Here is a 24,706-nt window from a genome sequence, read left to right on the forward strand (position 1 = left end):
AGCTCCAGAAGTTTTTCACTGTACATTTGGATAAATATTCTACACACGCCTAATATTACCCCCATCCTTAATATGCCCACCACCTGCTAGGAAAATAGGCCCAGTTCCAAGAGCTTCGAAAGAGTTTCTTGGCTGTGCTCAATAGGTAATTAAGTCATTCAATCCGAGCATATGTGTCCAAAGCCTGTTAATATTGAGGTTAAAGAAGTTTCTTACTCTCTGAGGCTCTAAAGTAAAATTCACACAGAGTTCCCAAAATATACTCATTTGAGTTTGATATGCTGTGTAATGATGTCAACGAAGCCATGATCCTTAGGCTGTCAGTCTTCCTAAAGTATTCAAAGGTTTTTGTAGACTTTAGACTCTGCCACTCCCCACCATTATATGCAGAGTTACCATGAAGCGATTTTTATTGGAAACAGCTCTTCATTGTTGATGAAAATCTTTAATCAGTTTTGTTTTTTCTAGCATTGGTTGGCTATTGAGTTCCATCTTATTCGGGGATATTATCATTCCTTAGCAATGTTCCCAACAGTTCACATTCAAGTTAAATAATGTAATTATAATAGAAGCTATTACTTATTTAACTCAATTACTTATTGAGCACAAAGTGTCATGCCCTCTTGTATGTCCCTTATGTATGTCCCTTATGTAGTATAATATATATACTTATATATTTATAGTCTCTTATCTTCATAAAAAGAATATTGTTAGGAAAGCAACACATTAGGAAAACTGACAGCCTTCATTTGATCTAGAAAACCCCAGTCTCCAGGCATTAATAATAAATTTAATAATAAAAATGCTTTACATTTGTTCAGCACTTGCAAATGTATAAATATCTTTCATGTGTAGTATCTTATTTTACCCTCAAAATAACTTGATGATAACCCAATAAGTCAATGAACAAGAAAACTTAAGCAGGCACTTTAAAAAGAAGATCTCTGAATGGTCAATAAATGAAGACCTACTCACCAGAGCAAGAAAATTAGAACCAAAAAGTGATACTACTACTCACCCACCAGAATGGCTAAAATTAAGACCGAAAATACCAAGTATTGGTGAGAATGTGGAGCCAGTAGAACTCCCACAAACAAGTAGTGTGACTATTACTTGGTGAAAGCAGCTTGGAAAAACTGACAGTGACTACTAAGCTAACCACATGTGTACCCTATGACTCAGTAGTTCCACTGAAACGCAGAATATGTTTGGCAAAAGAAATGTGCAAGAATGTCCACACCAGTATTATTCATAATGATTCTGAATTGAAAGCTGCACATGTGCTCCTCAAGAACAGAATGGATAAACATATTGTGGTACACTGGAATATTACATGGCAATTAAAAAAGAACAAATTATAAATCCCTGCAACAATTTGGATGGCTCTCACAAATGTAATATGGAGGAAAGGAGGCCATGCAAAAGGGAGTCTGGGGGTAGGTATCTTGAAGGGTATGCTTCTGCAGTACTGGTAACATTCTTTCTTAATCTGGGTGTTGGTTAAATGAGTATGTTCAGTTTGTGAAAATTCAGTAGGTGGTGTACTTAAAATCTTACTCTTCCATGTTATACGCCTCCAATGTTTAAAAACAGCATGATGACATTACCAAAATGAATATTAATTAATTAATGACCAATTAGACATTTTCAGAGTGCATATTCCCAGGCGTCTATCCTTTCTGCTATATAATCTGTCAAAATTTATTTATTTTTACTTATTTTTAAGATTTTATTTATTTATTCATGAGAGACACAGAAAGAGAGGCAGAGACACAGGCAGAGGGAGAAGCAGGCTCCATGCAGGGAGCCCCATGCGGTACTCGATCCCGGCGCTCCAGGGTCACGCCCTGGGCCGAAGGCAGGTGCTCAACCTCTGAGCCACCCAGGTGTCCCATAATCTGTCAAAATTTAAAAGAACAGTGGATTGCAATGGTTTTAGTCATTTTTACTAATATTTTTTACATTCAGTTAACCAAGTTGTTTGGTAGAATTAAACAAGTTAAAGACATTAAAATGATAATTTTGTGTTTTAAAGTAACATTTTAGAAAAGATTCTACATTTATATAATTTTTTCTTATCTTTAAGCAGTAGTGCCAAAGGATTTTTTGTTTTTGTTTTTGTTTTCATAAATGATATCTTTGCAAATTTTCTGAGCATAAGTGATTTTTCTCAGGGAAACATCAGATACATAAAATAAGAAAATTAGTAATCTGTCACAAATGAAGCCGCACGTAATAGTACAGGGTAAGAAAAGTTTTCTGTGAAGTTACCTTGAGAGACTTCATTTTTATTTCAATTTTAAAAGCCTTAAAATAGTGACTACTGGAGCTTTTGAAGGTACTTCTGTTTGCACCACTTAGTTCTGGATTTCTTATAAAAATTACTTCAGAAGCTCTAGGGGATGTCAGCTTTGGCAGTTACATATTTCCTGTACATAGAAGTAAAAATTGGAAGTGCTTTGCTTGCCAGTGAAAATTCTGTCTCTTTTTTGGTTACACACTGTCTTATGCAATTATGTCAATGAAAGCAGAGGGACTGAAGAGTTTCGCATTTGGTTAGTTTCCTAAGTCTTATCTAAAATGCTCAGAAATGGATAATTATTTCATAAATGGATAAGAACATGAAATATACCCATTTTTTACTGTTAAGATTGATTTCTATTTAAGTCTAACAGAGATTTGGAAGTGCCTTCAGTGAGCTCTTACTGGATTACCTTAATAGGTTCCATTGTTGTCTCCAAATCCTTAAGAACTTTTTCTAGATATTAAGATGCCTTTCTGTAAGTGGAAAAGAAAAAAGAACCTCAGTGACAAATCTTCCTGCCTGAATGGAAGATAGATTTTAACAGCATCATTCCTATAAGATACTCAAGCTGATGTGATGTCTCCTTTTAAGCATTCAAGTTAATTTAAAATGGGGGGTTGGTATTTAGAAAAGGACACTGGAATTAAATACAAGAAGACTAAATACTGATTTTTTTTTTTTAATACTGATTTCTTATCTATGCATCTTGATGCAGTCCTTTGTATTTCCCTTTGTGAGAGCTATTGGACATATACTTAATATATTAGTGGAATCCTGGTAGTGATTAAGTATGATAATTTCAAAGAATTGATTGATATCAATTCCATTGATTCTAAAACTTTGCCTACTATATTCATAATGTATATCATGTAAATTTTGCTTAACTGTTTATTTTATTATTTAATTAAGTGATTAACAAGTATAAAATAATATTTAAAAGTATATATTATCAATAATAATAATAATAATAACAACCAAATATCCACTATTGAGCTTAAGAAACAGAACATTTGAAATCCACTTAAATATTTCCTCTCTTCCTTAACATAATGTTATTATGTTTATTATTCTTTTTATTTCCTGTAAAGTTCAAAAGAAACCAGTAAACCATACATGGTTATATTTTGAATATTTTTTTAATTTCTTACTAGTGGAAGTATACTGAATGTTACTTTTTTACCTACATGTTTTTCACTCAAATTTTGATTTTGAGATTTATCTTTCTTTGATGCATATATCATTGTTTATTCATTTTCATTATTAAAGGGTATACTTCGTATGAATATTCTATGATTTATGCATCCAACACTGATTTGACATACATTTATTTTTTCTAATTTTTTTTTTTTGCTGTTGGAAATAATCTTACATATTTTAATTGTATTACATAACTCAAAATTATTTTTCTGAGTTGTATCAATTTATACTCCCTTCAAGACTAAGGACTTTCTATAAGTCCACATTCTATCTAAATAGATAATATTTAGCACTATTAGATTTCTTAATTTTTGTCAATTTAGTGAATATAAAATGCTAATTATGGATTTGGTTTGATCTCATTTTTTATCAGTTGTATTAATCATCTCTTAATATCTTAATATATCCTATACATAATATTTATTAATATATCCAGTATACTGTTCTATAAAATATCTGCTCCATTTGCCTATTTTCTGAAATTAAGCTACTTATTGTAGTCTTACTGATTTGTAGGGTTCAGTACATAATCTGCCATCTAACCTTTTGGTAGTTATTTGTTGTAATATCTTTTCTCAATTTATAGTTTGCCTTTTGAATGTCTTTGTATTGTCTTTTTGTGAATACAAGGTCTATAATGTAATCATATTAATATTTTCTTTATGATTAATGCCTTGGGATCTTGGTAAATAAATCTTGTCCTATTGCAAATTCATAGTTTTTTCACAAATTTGCTTTTTTTAAAGCATATTTTATTTTTTTAAAGATTTTATTTATTTGTTCATGAGAGACACAGAGAGAGAGAGAGAGAGAGGCAGAGACACAGGCAGAGGGAGAAGCAGGCTCCATGCAGGAAGCCTGATGTGGGACTTGATCCTGGGACTCCAGGATCATGCCCTGGACCAAAGGCAAATGCTCAACCGCTGAACCACCAGGGTCCCTCTAGAATTGATTTTTGAGTATACTTTGGAGTAGATATCTGTATTTTTTCCTAATAAAATAATCTGTCTTTTTATGCACTGTCTGCCATGCTTGTTCTGTTCAATAAGAATTTCCCTTGGGACACCTGGGTGGCTCAGTGGTTGAGCGCCTGCCTTTGGCTCAGGGCTTGATCCTAGAGTCTCAGATCAAGTTCCACATCAGGCTCCCTGTATGGAGCCTGGTTCTTCCTCTGCCTGTGTCTCTGCCTCTCTCTGTGTGTCTCTCTGCGTCTCTCATGAATAAATAAATAAAATCTTAAAAAAAAAGAATTTTCCTGATATATGAAAAAAGTTTCTGTAATTTCTATGTTATCCTATTTGTCTGCCCCTCTTCTGATACCACATCTTTTTTTTATCAGTATAACCCTGTAATGAATATTGATATCTGATGGATAAATCCTCTAAATTTATTATTCTTTATCAAGTGCCTAGGCCATTCTTAGACCTTTGCACATCTATAAATTAGAATCAGCATTTTAAATTCCACAAAGAATATATGTTAATATATTTATTGCACTTACATGGATTCTGTGGTTAAATTTAAGGAGAATAAGTATCCCAAGGATATTGATTCTTTCTGCCCTAAAATATGGCATACTACTCCATTTATTCAGTTCTTCTTAAATGTCTTTCATTAAAGTTTTAACATTTTCTCCATAAATATCCCACAAATATATCATTAGATTTATACCTAAATACTTGATATTTTTGTTGATATTAGTTTGGTCATATTTCCCAACACTCTTTTTTTCTTATTACACATAAATTCTCTTGATGTTTATTTTTATTTTTTTTTTTAATTTTTATTTTTTTATTTATTTATGATAGTCACAGAGAGAGAGAGAGAGAGAGGCAGAGACATAGGCAGAGGGAGAAGCAGGCTCCATGCACCGGGAGCCTGATGTGGGATTCGATCCCGGGTCTCCAGGATCACGCCCTGGGCCAAAGGCAGGCGCCAAACCGCTGCGCCACCCAGGGATCCCTCTCTTGATGTTTATTAATTTATATCCAACAAACCTGCTAAACTCTTATTAATTCTAAAAATTTATCAGTACATTCTTGGATATTTTTTTATATACAAGTATATCATCTGAAAATTCTTCCTTCCCAATCCTTTTATGTTCAATGCATTTCCCTTGCCTTACTTTGAGATAACCCTTCCTAATATTTCTAGAAATGGTAATAGCATTATTTTCTTGTGCTCAATAGTAAAGTATGCCATATTTCACCATTAGAAACTATGTATTATATTATGCATACTTATATATTAGTATTATATATAATTTTTTGCAGATAAAGGAATTTCTTCAATTTTTAAAAGTATAAGATCTTATCTTAAATTATTTTGTTTTATTGGAAATTGATACAGGGCTTTGCTTCTTTAGTTAAAAGAAGCAATGTGTAACATACAACAAAAATATTCATTTCTTTATTATGTTACATGACTGTTGTCATCAAATGTATATCAAATGAGTTCCAAATTTCATCACATTCCCAGGACCATATTGAAAGAGCAACTTCTCTCTGGGATACACTATTTTCATGGCATTCAGCAAAACTGAAAGGGAGAAGAAAGCCAAATTACGCAAGTGTATTTAAATCTTCTTCTTGGATGTGGTATGTCACATATTTTCACATTCTATCATCCACAATAGATCATATGGCCAAATCCTAGGCCATTGGATGAATAAGTATGGCAGGGTAGGGAAAGAATAAATAATTGTGAATAGATAACATGATCTAATACAATCTGTTAATGTGGTGGGTTATATTGATTTTTTAATGTTAAGCTAACTTTGCATTTTTAGGATAAACCTGATTGATAACATTGTCTCATCTTTTTCATAGCCTGTTCATATCTATCCATAAAGATATCTATCATAAAGGATATCTATCCATAAAGGATATTGGTCTGTAATATTTCTTTCTGCTATGTTCTTGTCTCATTTTAGTATCAACATTATTGTAGCCTAGAAAACAAGTATTTCTATCTCTGATAGAATTTTTGAAATATTACAATTATTAGGACATTGGAAAGCTAATTAAACCCTAATTTATATGATATTCTTTTCTAGTAATTTAGTTTTACTAGTTTACACTGTGAATTTTGTGTGTTTATATAGTTAATGTTTATGACTGAATACCTTTCCTCTTAATTTTTTCTTGCATTGTAGACATTCTTTCTGGGGTCTTTTCCTCCTTTCTTAGGTACATATTTAGATATTACTTTAGTGCAAGGTTTCTCAACCTCAATACTATTGACTTTTAGGACCAAGTAATTCTTTGGTGTGTCGGTTGTCCTGTACAGTGCAGGTGTTTAGCAGCATCCTTGCTAATAACACACTTTAGCTATGATACCAAATATCCCTGAGGAGGAGAAGGTACAAGAAGGGGGCCAAAAATTACTCCAGTTTGAGAACCAGTGTGTTGAAAGTGTCTTTGATATTAAAGAAAAGATTTTGTTTTTCTGAAAGATTTTTCATTTTGTCCTTACTCTTGAAAGAGCAAACTGTATATTTGTTGGATATATACAATTCTGGACTGGGTATTATTTTTTTTTTCAACAATTTGAAGACATAAGTCCATGGACTTCTGGCTTGTATCATTGCTTTTGAAACTAAGGTCATGCTTTTGAAGATAATACGTTTTGGCTGCTTTGGCTTTGTGTCTTGTGCTTTGTCTTTAAGTCCAGGTGTAGATTTCTTTTTATCCACCTTACATTAGATTAACTTAGATTTCTTAGTCTAAACAGTCACATCTTTTACTGTTTTTAGAACATTCCTAAGTATGATCTCTTTAACTATTTTCTATTTATTTCTTTCTCTCTACTGGATATCCAACTGGACATATATTACAGCTTTTTACTCTATCATCTGTAATTCTTTATATTTTTTTCAGACTTTAAATCTCTGATTCTCTGGGCTATTTTTTAGTTCCCTTTTTATACCTATATTCTAATTTTTTAAAAAAATAAATTTGTACTTAGCTATTCTAACCTACTATTTCAATGTCACAATTTTAATTCCCCTAAAATTTTTAAAAAATGTATTAGCCATTTTTAAGGTTTCTGGATCTTCATATGTATTTTTGATGCTTTCTTTCCTTTTTATGTATCGAAACTTAGTTATTTTATAGTTTTGTCTGATAATTCCAATACTTAATATATGTGAAAATGTAAATCTTTTCATTTTCCCTACTACTTCATTCATGATACCTTATTCTTTGTGTGTCTTATGATTCCATTGCATGCTCATTGTCAATAGAACTTTATCTGTGAGAATATTATGAGGTTATGGCAGGAGATTTATATTCTTTTCCAAAGAGAAATAACTCCTCTTATGTCAAGCATTAGAGAAAACTATAAACCTTGGATCACTTTAATGCTATAGTTTGAGTTTTGAAGATGATTCATCACTTAATTTAGACTCAAAACCTATATCAGGCTTGAGGTTTTGAATTCTCAATGAAATTCTCCACCTTCCCCCCACCAAGTGTAGTAAGTTTAAGGCAGAAGTCTTTTCTGTTGAATGGAACTGCCTCTATTTCTGTTGAGTATGTTTCATTGGGAGTACAATCCTTTGAGTCTTTGCATTCCATCTTGTCAGATCTTTAAAGTTTGGTAAGCCCTTTATCTCTCATTTCCCACACATTTAGAAAATGTTTAAACTTAATGTCACCATCAATAAGGATTGATAGATGCTCTCAAGGTGGCTGTCAAGTTTTGATAATAGTTACCTTCCTAGATTCTTCTTTCCCTTACGTTAGCCTTTCCGTATTTTTCTTACTTTCTTGACAGCTCAGCAAAAAATGAAACATACTTTTCAATAACTTAGTGAAGATTTTTAGTCGTTTTGAAGAGCAAACATTAATCAAAGGGTTTTTCTAATGTATGCTGTAAATGGAATTTAATTTTTATTTTATTTTAAAATACTAGTTTATAAATGAGCTGCAGTTATATAAATAAACTCAAGTCTAAGGATGCCACCTACTTGATTCATCCCATAAACACTTATTGAACATCTACAGTGTTCTAATCATTGTTTTAAGCATTAAAGGTATAATTTTAATAGGACAGATTCCATGCCTTCAAATAAATTATTGTCTTCTAATAAGAGGAAAAATATAATAAGCACAAAACACATAAAAAGAATAGCTTTGGCACCAATGACTGTGGTAGGTAAAATTAAGTAGGAAAATATAATAGAATTATATGGGATACGGGGCCTGATTTATCTGGAAATTGGACCAGTTGCTTAGAGGAAGTAAAATGTAGTTGAAGCCTGAATGATGAGAACTAGATACTCAAAGGTGAATGGCATTCCAATCAGAAGGAATAACAATTGCGAAGTCTGGAGATGCAAATTAGCTTGATGTAAGGAATATGATCTGGGATCCCTGGGTGGCGCAGCGGTTTGGCGCCTGCCTTTGGCCCAGGGCGCGATCCTGGAGACCCGGGATCGAATCCCACATCGGGCTTCCAGTGCATGGAGCCTGCTTCTCCCTCTGCCTATGTCTCTGCCTCTCTCTCTTTCTCTCTGTGACTATCATAAATAAATAAAAATTAAAAAAAAAAGGAATATGGTCTGTACAAAAGGTGAGGAGATGAATAGAGAGATGTAAGTTTAAAGATAAAGGTATGTGACAAATGATATAATATGTGGGCCCTGGTGAGGTATTAAAATATTTTAATAAGTGGAATACAGAACCATTGGAAAGCTTCCTGCATGGGAATGATTGATCTGATTAACACTACTGAAAGATCCTCCTGACTACTGTATAAGGAATGGACTGGACAGTGCAAGAACAATAGTAAACTAGTAAGAATGATTCTGTCATCCACATGAGGTTATAGAAAAGGTTTAGGGTTGGAAAAGAAGTGGTAATTAGGACTGGCTTGAGATACATGTGGAAATGTAATAGATTGAATGTATGAGAAAGAAAGAATGAAAAAAGAGAAAGAGAAAGGAAAGAAAGAAGAAAGAAAGAGAGAGAGAGAGAAAGGCAGGCTAATTCTAAGGATAGTATTTACTGAAATAGGAAAAGTTTATAGGCAAGCATTTTCTTTGAAACACGGTAGTTATTTTGTTAACGTTTTAAGTTTGAAATGCCTATCAGATATCTAATTAGATATATTAAGAAGACAATTTTATATTTTGGAACTAAGACGGAGATAAAATTTGAGAGTCATCAAAGTTTTGTAGTGTTTTAAGCCATTGAATTGAATGAGATTTCTTACGAAAACATTGAGTACAAGGGAGGGAAGAAAACTAAAGAAAAAGAGCAGGAGTAATTAAGCAATTATTGGTCTGGTAAAGAAGATATAAGTAAAAAGAAATGAATAAAACCAGCTAAGAAGTATACTTTGCAGCTAATTGTACATAAAGTTAAAGTGAATCTTGTCAATTCAGTTATGTAATATCTCTAGCAACTTTCAACTGTAGTGGTACAACTATAGGTCTTTTGCAAGCAGGTGACTGAGTTAGGCAGAGTTAAGATTTCATTAGACAGTTCTGACAGTGGAAGAAAGAGGTTAGTTATGATTTTAAAAAGGAGTGATTATAGTATCGGATTATGGAAACTAGTCTAGATAAGGAAGCATTTGCCTAAAGTAATATGGTTACAGAATGGAAGATTTACTATGCTCAGAGAATTGTTGGATTGGATGTGCTAGAGAAGAATGGCTGGAAGGAGAGGAGAGGAGAGGAATTTTGGTTAGAGGGATGTCAAAATCTATATATTGAAGGAGTTGCAGACATTGGAGTGATAGCAAGATCTAAGGTATGGTTCTAATAAAACAATAGAGTATCTGAGTTACTGGAGGTGAATACCTAAATGAGAAGTGATGAACCTGAAAGGCAGAGGGCATGGCACTGACTAAAGACCAAAGTAGAGAAAAGAACATTGTTTTCAAGAACTAGAGGAACCAACAGGCCTGGTTTGGGGTAGATCTTAATGACACTAGAAATCTCCAAGAACGCTGGAGAAGAAATCAGGAACTTGTTGCTAACACCAACAGAAAATGATATAAAATGACTAGGAAGTTGGTAGATGATAGTAAAGAGAAGACATAATTGATGGTAAGGTTAAAATATGTGCTTTAAAAAAGTTGAGGTCTTCTAACAGGAGCAAAGAAGATGCTCACTGTAACTCCAGGTCCTAAGGTATGTGAAATGTGGTATGAAAGGGATGAAGGAAGAACTATAGTCTGTTTGAACATCACAGGGAAACAATAACCCAGGGAAGAGTGAGGTTTTACTAAGGGAAGGATGCAAAGGAAAATGTTAAAGAGCTTGAAGAAGGAAGAAAGCACCCTTTGGTTGCAGCGAGAATTCTTAAAGGCGTTGTAGAGTGGTTAAATAAATTAGTAGCGGGGAGAGGTGAAGGACAAGAATTACTAGGGATTGTACAGAACATTCAGAAGATTTGGAAGATGATTATCAGTAAGATGTGGAGAGAATCTAAGAAAGTTGGTCTTGTGATGCTGTTGGAGATGAACAGAAGTAGGAGGCATGACATCAGCACTGAAGTTGCAGCACACAACAGTGATTGAAAACCAATGCATGGCTTGCCTCCCTATTTGGCTCAAGTCTAGTGCCCTGGAGCAATGGAGGATCTTGGAGGTGGCTGGTCATCCTAAACTTATTGTAAACAATAATTTCTGTGGAAAAAAATGTTTGATGTGATAGTTCTTATTTTATGTGGTTTGTTAAATGGACTCTGAAATAAAGATAAAATTGCAAAATAAAAAAAAAGTTCTTTCCCTCACTTCTTTTTATATACCATTAGTGTTATATATATACCATATTTGAGAAATACTGACTTCTATATACCCTGTCATACTCATAAAGTTTTGGGAAAGCACACTCCATGAGGTCAAGGGAGAGTAAAGAGGCCAGTTAATATCAGAGAGAAAAGTATGTAAAGAAGTGAAGGGATCCCTGGGTGGCTCAGTGGTTTAGCGCCTACCTTTGGCCCAGGGTATAATCCTGGAGTCCTAGGATCGAGTCCCATATCAGGCTCCCTGGATGGAGCCTGCTTCTCCTTTTGCCTCTGTCTCTGCCTCTCTCTCTATGTCTCTCATCAATTAAAAAAAAATCTTAAAAAAAAAAGAGTGTCTCTCATGAATAAATAAACAAAATCTTTAAAAATATATAAACATATAAATAAATAAAAATAACTAATTCTGTTTCTCCCAAAATTTCTCTTTATTTAGAGCCAAACATAACTTTTTATCAAAAGACATGGATAATACATTTATAATTTGTTTTAGAATTTCGTGTCCTTATTTAAAATTTAAATGAATTTAAAAATTCTCAGTTGTAGTTGAACTCTAATTTGTATATAAGCCAAAATTTTTATTGTAATTTTGGATTTACCCAATTCACTTATACAAAAAAGTGGGATTTTGTTTGTTGGTTTTTACATTCAATAGTGATAAGAAGATGAAAGAACACAATCATAATTTGAGATAACTTTGAAAATATTTTCCCAAGACTATTTCAATTCAATTATGTTCTTACATAATTAAGGAAAGAAAGAAAGAATTTAGGAATTTAGAATAGATATCAAAATTGTGAGCAAAATCCACAGACCTTTTCTCCTTTTTCTTATTGCATTTCTGGAAACAGAATATACTTCCAAAGGTAATTAGACGTGATAAAAAATAGAACATTTAGGGAACTTACAGCTGAATATTTTTCTGACTGTTAAGTATTCTTTTCTATATTTAACAACGAGTTCATATATTCTACTGCATACTAGCTACAAAACGATATTGTCCTATTATCACTGAACATCTTTTATAAAAAAATGCTATGCTCTGTGTATGGAATAACTACCCATATTCTATAGTTATATGAAATATTATATGGATATGGAATATACAATCCCCTATACAAATTCCCTTTACTACCTGTTAGTCTGTAGAATTTCAATGGTTTTTCTTCTCTGTGTCTCATTCTTCTCACCAAATGTCACAAGGCAGTGGGTTGCAGGGGGAAAAGCATGTAATTAGAATTAGACTTGGATTCACATCCCAATTCCACTACAAACTAAGTATAATTTTGGTCAAATTATTTAACCTCTTTCTCATTCAACCGCATCTTCTGTGAAATGGGGTTCATGAAGTTTAGAGACAAAAAACAGAAGACACCCAGGGCAGCATCTGCTGTATTGGCAGTTACTCAATAAATGGTAACTATTGCTACTGCTTTGAGAATTGGAAGGAGATGGCTAACACAGGTGTTCTTTACCTGGAGTTTATCCATAGCTGACCTTATGATGTTCAAGAATTCCCTAAAATTGCAAGTAAAACAGATGATATGTGATATATACTCCTCTGGGGAAAGAGTCCATAGTGTTTGTAAATTTCTTAAAAGCTGTTTTAAATTTAAAACAGTTAAGAAGAAAAAAATGATTGAAGAAAAACTGATAGAAAAAGAAAAAAGGAATAACATGGAAAGAGAAAAAGATGAATAACAGGGGAGTAAGGACAGCAGCTGAGCAGGGACTCATAACTTGAAACAGGGAAACTAACATGAGGAATTTGCAGAGAAAGGAACATTGATATGGTTGTGGAATGAAAGTAGAGTTGTCAGAAGGGAGTTGATAAGGTCAGATAGAATTAATAAAGCCAGGTAGGAAACATGGAAGCTTTGTTAATGGGATCTGCGGTAAGGGCATCGATTCTTAGCAGATTCCTGGGAGCTATTATTTTCCAAATTGCTTCCGTTTTATCTTCCCTTGATGTTAAAATCCATTTACATAGTTCAGTTTACTGTATTATATATTTTACATTGATATTCCCACACAATTGTGCGACATTTAAGCCATCTCATCACTGTTACATTGTCGTATTGTCTGGTGTTACTTATTTTCAATAACTGATATGCTCAATAACTGGTTTGATGAAGCCCATTCAGAGCTCTTTCCTATGCAGGTTAAACGTTTCAATTTGCATTTCAATTTCTGTTCTCTCTGACAGTTGATTATTTGATTCTCTGGAACATCTTCAGAGTAGGCAAAAAAAGTTAAATGATGGTTTTCTGGAAGAGCAATCTAGTCAGTTCTCTATTAAGGAGAATTTAGTGATAATCAAAATTATGTGTTACTGAGAGGAAAGTAAATTAGAAAAATTCTATTTGAATTTATTGTCACTAGTAAATCATCAAAAATTGTCATCAAAATAGGATAAGACTAGATATGGAAGAAAAAAACACAACACAGAAATGTCCATGAAACAATAGCAAGCAGCACTTCTGTAAGCATAATACTTTCTCCCAAAAATATAAAATGAAGTTATATGAGGAGTCCTGGCATCAGTATTAGACAATATACTTTCTGAAAATATATGTTCAACAAATATCCACTGCATGTCCTACTCTGCCAAGGACAGAGCTTATAGGAATCATATTTTAACTTCACAACAACTCATTTACTGATTTTACAGATGAGTAAATGACAGGTTTAAGGTTATGACATATCTAAGGCTATTCAATCACAATCACTATTTACCAAGTACCTGACATGTGCCTGTACTTCCATTTGCTATCTTAAATTCTCAAAAATAAATGTAACAGAGCCTTATTGTTATTATTTATATTGAGAAAAGAAATTTAAGGCCTAAATATCCTACAAGTTATTTAGTTAAATAAGAAGTTAAATAACCTACATAGATTGATGTTATACAAGAATTTGTTTCTCTTGACCTCCAATTCAAAACTCTTTCTGCTATGTTATACTAATTCATTTATTTGTTCTCAGAACAAATATTAATTGTGTACATAATATTTGCCAAGCATTTTGTTACATGCTATACCTACCATCATGGTGGGCAAAATAGTTGTGGTCCTTGATCTAATGGAATTTATAGAGTACTATGCAAAACAGATTTTGAACAACCAAGCAAACAAGGACTATAAAGAAAAGAGAACAGCTTATTGAGAGTAAATTAAGGAGATGATCAGAGAAGATCTCTGTAAGAGTCAACTAGAACAGAGAAAGACTATTCCAGCCAGATGGCAGAGCATGTGTAAAAGCTCTGAAATAGGAAAGAGACTGGATTTATTAACTCCAAATAAACACAAAGATCAAAGACTTCTTTATTTTTTGCACATAGGATGAAATGTACTTATTAAATAAAGGGATTGCATAAATTGACTCGTATATCAAGTATCTACCATCAATTTAATTTACCTGAAAACAAATAGGCTTACTTGAAAAAAGTAATATGCAATATATGTATTAGGAATATAGAAATATGGATTATATATATTCCATAGTGAATGAGTGTGAGAGTGTAGAGTGAATACATTTTAACTCGGTTATCAGGTTTTACACGAAAAATCAGAATTTCAGTACAACTAATTTCTTTAAAATTCTTTTAAAAATTTATTTAAATTCAATTTGCCAGGCACTTGGGTGGCTCATTGGTTGAGCGTCTGTCTTTGGCTCAGGTTGTGATCCTGGAGTCCTGGGATCGAGTCCTGCATCAGGTTCCCTGCATGGAGCCTGCTTCTCCCTCTGCCTATGTCTCTGCCTCTCTCTCTGTCTCACATGAATAAATAAAGACTTTTTAAAAAATAAATAAATAAATTCAATTTGCCAACATATAGTGTAACATCCAGTGCTCGTCTCATCATGTGCCCTCCTTATGCATGTCACCCAGTTACCCTATTTGTTCCACCTATCTCCCTTTCTGCAACACTGTTTGTTTCCTATAGTTAGGAATGTTTCATGGTTTATCTTCCTCTCTAATTTTTCCCTACTCTTTTTTCCCCTAATTTTTTTTCTAAGAAACATACAGCTATAATATAATTTTTTAAAATTTTTTACTTACCTAAAACCAAAACCACTTAGCATCAGGACCTATTATAACAGAATTTGCAGAGAACAAAGGAGATATGCTACACTAGCTTTTTGGAAACATCTTTTAGTAAGTACTAGATCGCTCTTGCTTTTTATTTCCTTTCTAAATCTGGAGTATCTCTTTCTTAGTAATACACAACCTTTATCCCATAAATTTATGAGATTTGCATTACCTGAAATAGCTTCTTATAGGATCATTTTTTATTACAATCTACAGATTGAGCCATCATGATATCAATAATCAATATTCATGGCCTACTCAGAATTCCATGATTTGGATGAGATGTTAAGATTCTCAAATAAATCAATCTTCATTATATACAATGACCTTTTATGTTCTTAAATGCAAATAATAATATCTGAAAAAAGTTAAAGATTCCCAAGTGTATTTTAATTTCCTCATTGAATTTTGTTAAAGATACCATACCCCAGTTTCTGTTTAACATCTAGTTCATCTTTTACAACCTTTTTTTTTCTTTATTATCTTTCCTTCAACTTTGAGTTCTCTACATTTCCAAGTTCTTGTCTCAAACAGCAACTTTTAGTCATTCTGGTAACCTTCTACAAGTGTAAGGTATTATAATTTATTTTGCTTTTACTAACAGGTAAAGATCCATAGGGTTCCCATTGATGAAGCACTTCTTTCTGTGACCTGGTGCCAGCAGGAAGTAGAGACTGGACTGTAACAGTGTATATTTGGGGTATCAGGATCATAGTATTGTCACATTCAGTCTTGCCTGTGGGAAATGTCTTTCTTTTGGAGTATGTTGAGAATAATTTTAGGTTGACATAGTTTCTTCAAAGTATTAATAAACCAAATTATTTTTTAAAAATTTTCTAAGATAGATCCCTTTGCCAAAGAAAAGTATTATATTATCATACAGAACTTTTTGTTAAGAATCTTCAGGAAGCCAGTCATAAAGGTGACAAGACTACTGGTGTTTAAAGAATTAAGTCCTTGTCTCACTGTTAAATAACTATAGGACATATAGGTTTTTATCTTCTCTTAGTCTTAATTTCTACGTACACAATCTGGAAGATTGTGTTAAATTTAAATCCACACTGCAATATCTCACAGCATTTTTTGGCTTGCCATCGTATAAGAAATAATTTTTAAAGTGAAAGAATTTTAAGTAGATTTAGCAGATAGAAAATTAGGGAGAATGTTGAACTCAACAGCACTATCAATCAATTGAACATAATTGACATCTAAAGAATGTTATATCCAACAGTAGCGGAATACACATTCTTCTTAAGCTTGCATAAAACATCCTCAAAGATAGACCATATTCTCAACCGTAAAATACATCTTAAATGTTTTACAAGAATAAGAACTATACAGTTGTCTTCTCTTAGACCACCATGGAATTAAGCTAGAAATCAATAGCAGAAAGGTAGCTGAATAATCTCACGATACTTGGAGATTAAATAAATACCATGGGTCAAGGATGAACTCTCTAGAGAAATAAAAAATAGTTTGAATTAAATGAAAATTTAATTAAAAGTTTGTAGGATTCAGAAAGTGTTGAGAGGGAAATTTCTATTATTGAATGCATACATTAAAAAAGAAGAAAGATATAATCAATAATCTAAACTTCTATCTTAGTTTCTTAGGAAACTAGAGAAAGAAGAGAAGAAAAGACAAGGGAAACCAAATCCAAAGTAAGCAGAAGAAAAGAATAAAAATTAGAGCAGAGGAATGGGTGACTGAGTGATTGAGCATCTGTCTTCAGCTTAGGCGTGATCCTGAGGTCCTGGGATTGAGTCCTGCATCTGGCTCCCTGGAGGGAGCCTGCCTCTCCCTCTGCCTACGTTTCTGCCTCCCTCTCTGTGTCTCTCATGAATAAATAAATAAAATCTTTTAAAAAATAAAATAAAAATTAGAGCAGACGTCAGGGGAGTTGAAAAAAAAAAAGGAAATCCGTAGAGAAAATCAAAAAAACCTAAAGCTGGTTCTTCAAAAAGATCAATAAAACTAATAAGCCTTTAGTCAGGTTAACCAAGGGAAAAAAAAAAAAAAAAGAGAAGACACAAATTACCAATAACAGAAATGAAGAGATAATATCACTAAAGGTCCTATAGACATGAAAAGGATAATAAAGGAACGTTATAAGCAACAGTACACCCACAAATGTGATAATCTAGATGAAATGGACCTATTCCTTTGAAGACACAATCTACCAAAACTCACACAAGAAAAAATGGATAATAAGTCTATATTTATTTAAAAAATTGGACCAATAATTAATAAACTTCTAAGACAGAAAGCACTATGTGCAGGTGAAGAAATTCAATGAAGAAAATGTATCTATTCTTTACAGTCTCTCTCAAAAGAAGCAGAGGGAATACCTCTAACTCAATCTGTGAGGGCAGCATTACCCTAATACTAAACCAAAGACATCACAAGAAAACCAGAGACCAATATATTTCATGAGCATAAAATATGTTCAAGAAAATACTAGCATTCTGCTTTGGACAATATATAAAAAGAATTACACACCAATCAATTGGGATTTATTCCAAATATGCAAGGCTAGCTCAAAAACTGAAAACTGATTAATGGAATCCATCACATTAACAAGTTAAAGAAGAAAAATCACATGACCATATCAATAGTTATGGAGAAAGCCTTTGACAAAATCCAATATGTATTCATGATAGAATGTTCTTATTTAAGTAGGAATTAGAGGATAACTTCCTCAATTTGATAAAATATTTACAAAAAGAACTACAGATAACATCATTCTCAGTGGTGAAAAACTCAAAGCTATCTTACTAGGATCAGAACAGGCAAATATGTCCCCTCTCAATACTTCTTTTCAGTATCGTATGGGAAGTCCTAACTAATGAAGTAAGAGAAAAATGGGAAGCAAGGGGTACCTGGGTGGCTCAGTGGGTTAAGCAACTGCCTTCAGCTCAGGTCATGATCTCAGGATCACAGGATCAAGTTCCTCCTTAGGCTCCCTGCTTAGCAGGGAGTCTGCTTCTCCCCCTTCCTCTGTTCTCTCTTTCTCTCTTTCCCTGAAATAAATAAGTCTTTCAAGAAAAGAAAGATAGGGAAAGAAAGGTATACAGGTAGGGAAGGAAGAAATAAAACTGTTTTTGTTTGTAGATGACATTGTCTATGTAGAAAGTACAAGAGTTGACAAAAAACCTCTTATAACTAATAAGATATTACAGCATGATATACAGTAAGATATGAAACTGACATACATTAGTCAGTCATTTTGGGGGCAGCCCAGGTGGCTCAGTGGTTTAGCATGGCCTTCAGCCCAGGGTGTTATCTTGGAGACCGGGGATCGAGTCCCATGTCAGGCTCCCAGAATGGAGCCTGCTTGTGTCTCTGCCAATCTCTCTCTCTCTCTCTCTCTCTCTCTCTCTCTCTATCTCTCTGTCTCTCATGAATAAATAGATAAAATCTTTAAAAAAAAAAAAGTCAGTCATTTTTCTATGTACCAGCAAGAAACGACAGGGATTTGAACCTTCCAATGCCATTTATGTTGGCACCCTCAGGAACAAACTATTTGGGTATAAATTTAAAACCCTCACAAAACAAACTAAACAGAGAGTTCTTTCAATGTTATAGATAGATTTTCCAATTCAATCTATAGATTCAGCATGATCTCAAAAAATCTACAAAGTTATTTTGTAGATATTATTAAAAAGGCTCTAAAGTTTATGAGGAGAGGCAAAAGACCCAGAATAGCCAACATATTATTGACGAAGAACAAAGTCCGAGGACTGACACTACCCAATTTTAGGACTTGCTTATAGTAGATGAGAAAAGGTAGTCTTGATTAAAGAATGGACAAACGGATCAATAAGAGAGCCAAGAATTAGACCTATACAAATAGAATCAAGTGATCTTTGGCAAAGGAGTAGAGGCAATTCGATGGAGAAAATACTCTTTTCAACAAATGGAGCTAGAACAGCTGTACATCTACACACAGACACACACAAAATCTAGTCACAGAGCTTACCTTCTTTGTAAAAATTAACCAAAAGAGATCACAGACCAAAATGTAAAAAAAAAAAAAAAAAAAAAAAAAAAAAAAATTGGGGAATTCTTATAAGATATCATTAGAGAACATCTAGATAACCTTGGGTTTGTTCATGACTTTTAAAATACAAAACCAAAAGCATGATGCATGAAGGAAATAATTGCTTAGTTGGACTTCACTAAAATCTGCTCTGTGAAAGATATTGTTAAGAGAATGATTAGAGAAGCTACAGATTAGAGAAAACATTTGCAGAACAGGAGCACGTGGATGGCTCAGTGGTTGAGTGCCTATCTTTGGTCCAGGTCATGATCCCGGGGTCCTGGGATCAAGTCCCACATCAGGATCTCCACAGGGAGTCTGCTTCTTCCTCTGCCTAAGTCTCTGCCTGTCTCTGTGTGTCTCTCATGAATAAATAAATAAAATCTTTTAAAAATTGCAGAAGAGGCCAGCCCTGGTGGTTCAGCGGTTTAGCGCCGCCTTCAGCCCAGGATGTGATCCTGGAGACCCGGGATCGAGTCCTACGTCGGGCTCCCTGCATGGAGCCTGCTTCTCCCTCTCTCTGTGTTTCTGCCTCTCTCTCTCTCTGTGTGTGTCTCTCATGGATGAATAAATAAAATCTTTAAAAAAATTGCAGAAGAAATATAGTAAAGGGCTATTATCCAAAATATGTAGGAATTCGTAAAACTCAACAATAAAACATAATCCCATAAAAAAGTGGGCAAAGATCTGAAAGGACGCCTCACCTAGAAAATATAGAGATGGCAAATGAAAGACTCTCCACATCATATGACATTAAATAATTGCAAATTTAAACAACAAAGAAGTGTAGATATATACCTATTAAGTTGGTGAAAATCCAAAATAGTGATAACAGTAAATGCTGATGAGGATATGGAGCAATAAGAACTTTTATTTATTGCTGGAGGGAATGCAAAATGGCACACTCACTTTAGAAGACAGTTTGGAATTTTCTTACAAAACTAAACATATTATTACCATATGATGCAACAATCACACTCCTTGGTATTTATCTACATGAGTTCAAATTTATGTCCACACAGAAACCAGCACATGGATGTTTATAACAACTTTATTTATATTTACCAAGACTTGGAAGCAGCCAAGATGTTCTTCAGTAGGTGAATGGATAAATAAACTCGAGTACATCTATGCAGTGGAATATTATTCAACGCTAAAAAGAAATGAGCTATCAAACCATGAAAAGGCATAGAAGAATCCTAAAAGCATATTACTAAGTGAGAAAAAAAACTGGACTAAAAAGTTTATGTACTGCGTGATTCCAGCTATGTGTCATTTTTGAAAAGACAATCCTATAGAAAAAGTAGAAAGATCATGGTTGCAAGAGGTTCAGGGGAAAGGAGGGATGAAAAGGCAGCACAGAGGGCTTTTAGGGCAATAAAACTTTTCTGTATATTGTGATAGTAGGTATATGTCATTATACATTTGTCACAACCCAGAAAATACAAAGCTAAGAATGAATCCACATGGAAACTATGGACTTTTGGATGGTAATAAGATATCAATCAATCAGTGTAAGTTTATAGATTGTAACAAATGTACTGGTCTGGTATGAGGGGTTAGTAATGGGAGAGGCTGTGTCTATGTGGGGGTAAGGGAAATATGTCAACTCTAGTTTTTACTCAATTTCATTGTGAACCTAAAGCTGCTCCAAAAAGTGTATATTTTAAAGAAATGGAAGTTGTATACAAGCATCCCTTTGTGTATTAGCAATCTGCTACAGCTGCTCAACATCTTTTGAGAGGACACATGTCCTCCGAATTGCCAGTCTTCCCAGCTTATTTCTCATTTTTCTTACCTGTAGTCACTTGAATTTGTAACCCTTGAGCTTGATGATTAATCATCTCTAACATTTAGTGTTTCTTTTTAAGCTGGATCTAGCAGAATAAATCACTGAGCTTTTCCTGTGTATTTTTCTACCCTCTCTCGATGCTCCATAATGAACATCCACATGCTTTGCCATTGATGCAATCTGTTCATTTATTGTTTTTTTGCCATGTCACCAAACATGGCAACAAAGATGCTGTGTCCTACTAACAGGCCTGGCTATAGTCTCAGAGCAATGAAAAGGAAAAGAGATGATTTGTAGCCCTTATGCTCATCTTTCCTTCCTCATCATTATCACTAAAGTAGAGTAATACCTTTTCACCCTTCTACAATGCCCTGTATGCTTTTAGTTTGTGATTTATTTTCTCATATAAATCATGGATATGAAGGTAAGGGGAAGCTTTTGGCTTTTGGTTCGGCGGAGGCAAAGGTGCAACTGTCTTTGGTTGTCTGGAATCTGGGTTCGTCGGACACCAGCTGCCTCCACATTGCCACCTAAGTTCAACCCCAATGAGATCAACGTCATGTACCTGAGGTGCACTGGTAGCGAAGCCAGTGCCACATCTGTCCTGGCCCCAAAGGTCGGACTGCTGGGTCTGTCTCCACAAAAGTTTGGTGACGACATTGCCAAAGGTGACCAGTAGTTGGAAGGGTCTAAGGATCATAGTGAAACTGATCATTCAGAACAGACAGGCCCAGATTGAGTGGTACCTTCTGCATCTTTCCTGATTATTGAAACCCTCAAGGACCCACCAAGAGACAGAAAGAAGCAGAAAACATTAAGTGCAGTGGAAATACCACTTTTGATGAGACTGTCAACATTGCCCAACAGATGTGGCCCCGATCTTTAGCCAGAGAACTCTTCGGAATCATTAAAGAGATCTTGGGGACTGCCCAGTCTGTGGATTACAATGTTGATGGCCACCACCCTCATGACATCATAGATGACATCAATGGTGGTGCAGTGGAATGCCCAGCTAGTTAACTACAAAGGAAAATATTTCAGTAAAGGATAATTTGACGACCAAGAAAAAAAAAAGGAAAAGGAAAAAAAAAGAAGGCAAGGGGAAGTCAAGCAGGAAGTGCAGCAAAAGAACTGAATGCAAAAGACACCTCTAAATGCTCATTCCTTGTAAGCTGGATATTTCAAATATGTACATATAGACTATGTTATAGTCTGTATATTCTATGTAGACTATTTTGTGGTCTAGTCAGTATAGACTTTGTATAGAACTTATATAAAAAGATTGACACTAAGGTTGCATAGAAACTTGAGTCAATGAATTTAATGTTTGTTTCTGTTTCCCCAGAGAAATTTGCCAAGAGCAAAACAGACATCATTTTAGATTTCCTAGAGTGTTTACAAAACTAAAATCCAAGAAAGAGTATTTAAAATACAATTAAAATCTCTTATTTTAAGAAATACATATTATATATATAATGTATATATAATATATATATTAGAATAGAATCTTTTTTGAAAGGCTCGCCCCATGAAGTTATCTTAAGTGGTTATAGATTTGTGCAGTTGTTTCTTTTCTTTGTGTTATATTGTTATTTATGTCAAATACTTGATCAGAAACTATCTATGAGTTAGTCACCATGTGAAGAATTTACATATAATATCTCAATAATAACCACAATGACCCAGTGAACTGCACATTATTATCCTCATTTTACAGATGCAGCTTTAGATTGATTATCCAAGGATTCCTAACAAATAGCAGAGTTGGGCTTATAACCTACCATATTGGGCCTTTAGGACTTCAAACCTTGGTGCATTAAAAATATTAAAATTGCCCCAATAACTTCTGTTGACTTCAACAGATCATCTGCGTAACTATATACGCAGCACACACATAATTTTACTAGGGCCAACACCTTACCTTCTAAACCCAGAGCTTTGAGCATTGCAGATGCCTGAAATCTACTAAAACAAGGTTAAAATCTGTGATGTTGGAGTCAGGTTTGCCCTGTAAGCCTCAGTTTCTTTCAAGTGAAATGCAATTATAACTCTGGGTTTTTATGAGGATTAAATGAATTAAAGCTCTTGGCACACAGGAATCACTCAGTGGTATCTGCAGCTATGTTAATCCCAAAGATGTAGTGAAAGGTGCTATCCAAATCCCTTGACATTTTTCTTCAAAAGGTCTACATATGTTTTGAGACTTAAAACAATGTGTTTGCTATAGAGAGAAAAACAACTTTTAGTAAATATTTCCTGTTATGAAAGTACTGAAATTGGGACTAGTATTTATAAAGCAGCTGCAGTACAAAGCATTTTATTTGAAATATCTCTTTTAAGCATCATACACTCCTGCTAACTGGTATTACTATTATTATCTTCATTTGGAGAATAAGTTAAAGTCTCAGAAATGTAGGCGCTTTCTCCAAGCTAGTGTGATAGATTGTAAGTCTCAGCTCTTTCAGCCACATCATAAGATTAAAGTGCACTGCTTTTGAGTTTTCCTAATTAAAACTAAGACAACTGTGATGTGCTTAGGAGACAAAACATTTTCTTTTGCTTAAGATTTTGTATAAAAAATAACACACTAAGCTATTTCTGTCCCACATTTTGTAGGTATTCATATTTCAAAATTGGTCTTGAGCATACAGAAAAAAAATACCATAGTTTACTTTTTAATAAATAAAAAATCATCAACATGTATTTGAATAATGTTATCCCTTCAAACAACGGTTTCTAACTTAGCAGTCCTTCAGCATAAAAGCAATGCATTTTTTCAAGATAATAAGGAATCATTTATTTTTTTTATATGCTTTTTTTTTTTAAAGATTTTGTTTATTCATGAGAGACACCGTGAGAAAGAGGCAGAGACATAGGCAGAGGAAGGAGAAGCAGGATCCATACAAGGAGCCTGATGCGGGACTTGACCCCAGGATGCTGGGATCATGCCCTGACCCAAAGGCAGGTGCTTAACCACTGAGTCACACAGGCGTCCCAATATGCTGTCTCTTGAATGCTATTCATGGTGCAGTTCTTTTTGGAATGTGTGTGTTGGGGAGGGAAGATGATATAGGCTTTGTTATATTTACCTATCTGATAAGTGAGTCTTATTTGGGTCTTCACAGGCTTCTCTGTTTGTTCACTCATTCATTGAGTATTGATGGAGGACCTCCTCCATGCCAGGTCTTATGCTTAGAGTGAGTACAAAAGCATACATGACCCCTATTTTGGTGCACCCAAGAGCCTAGTAGGAAATACAGGCATCACATAAGTAAACATACTAAAAGATAAAAATTGTCATTCAGTAGAGCAGAGATCCATAGTGCTGTGAGAGTACATTTGAGAATTGAACCCTGTCAGGAAGTTTGGAGAAGGCTTTGCTGAAGAAGGGACATTTGCAACTAGATATGAGGAAAGAATAGGAGTTGACCAAGTGAAAAGGAAAGAAACATTTCCTTCATGGTAGTAACATATACCCAGGCTTCTTGTTAGCTTCTTTCATACAGAATAGATATTATATATTGAA

At 34.0% G+C, this 24,706-nt stretch overlaps 1 protein-coding gene and 1 long non-coding RNA gene across 3 annotated transcripts in view; one reads left to right on the plus strand and one right to left on the minus strand.

The window, feature by feature from the left end:
• Positions 1 to 24,706, plus strand: part of KCNH7 (potassium voltage-gated channel subfamily H member 7) — a 474,114-nt gene that overhangs the window by 168,213 nt on the left and 281,195 nt on the right. The gene's annotated exons all lie outside the window — the stretch shown is intronic.
• On the minus strand, positions 1,754 to 12,594 carry LOC140624562 (uncharacterized). Its single transcript, XR_012024024.1, has 3 exons — positions 12,395 to 12,594; positions 2,715 to 2,778; positions 1,754 to 1,898 (listed from the first exon to the last, which is right to left on the minus strand). It is a non-coding gene; the product is annotated as an uncharacterized lncRNA (long non-coding RNA).

This window comes from Canis lupus, chromosome 34, assembly GCF_048164855.1.
Source record: "Canis lupus baileyi chromosome 34, mCanLup2.hap1, whole genome shotgun sequence".
NCBI classification, from domain to species: Eukaryota; Metazoa; Chordata; class Mammalia; order Carnivora; family Canidae; genus Canis; species Canis lupus.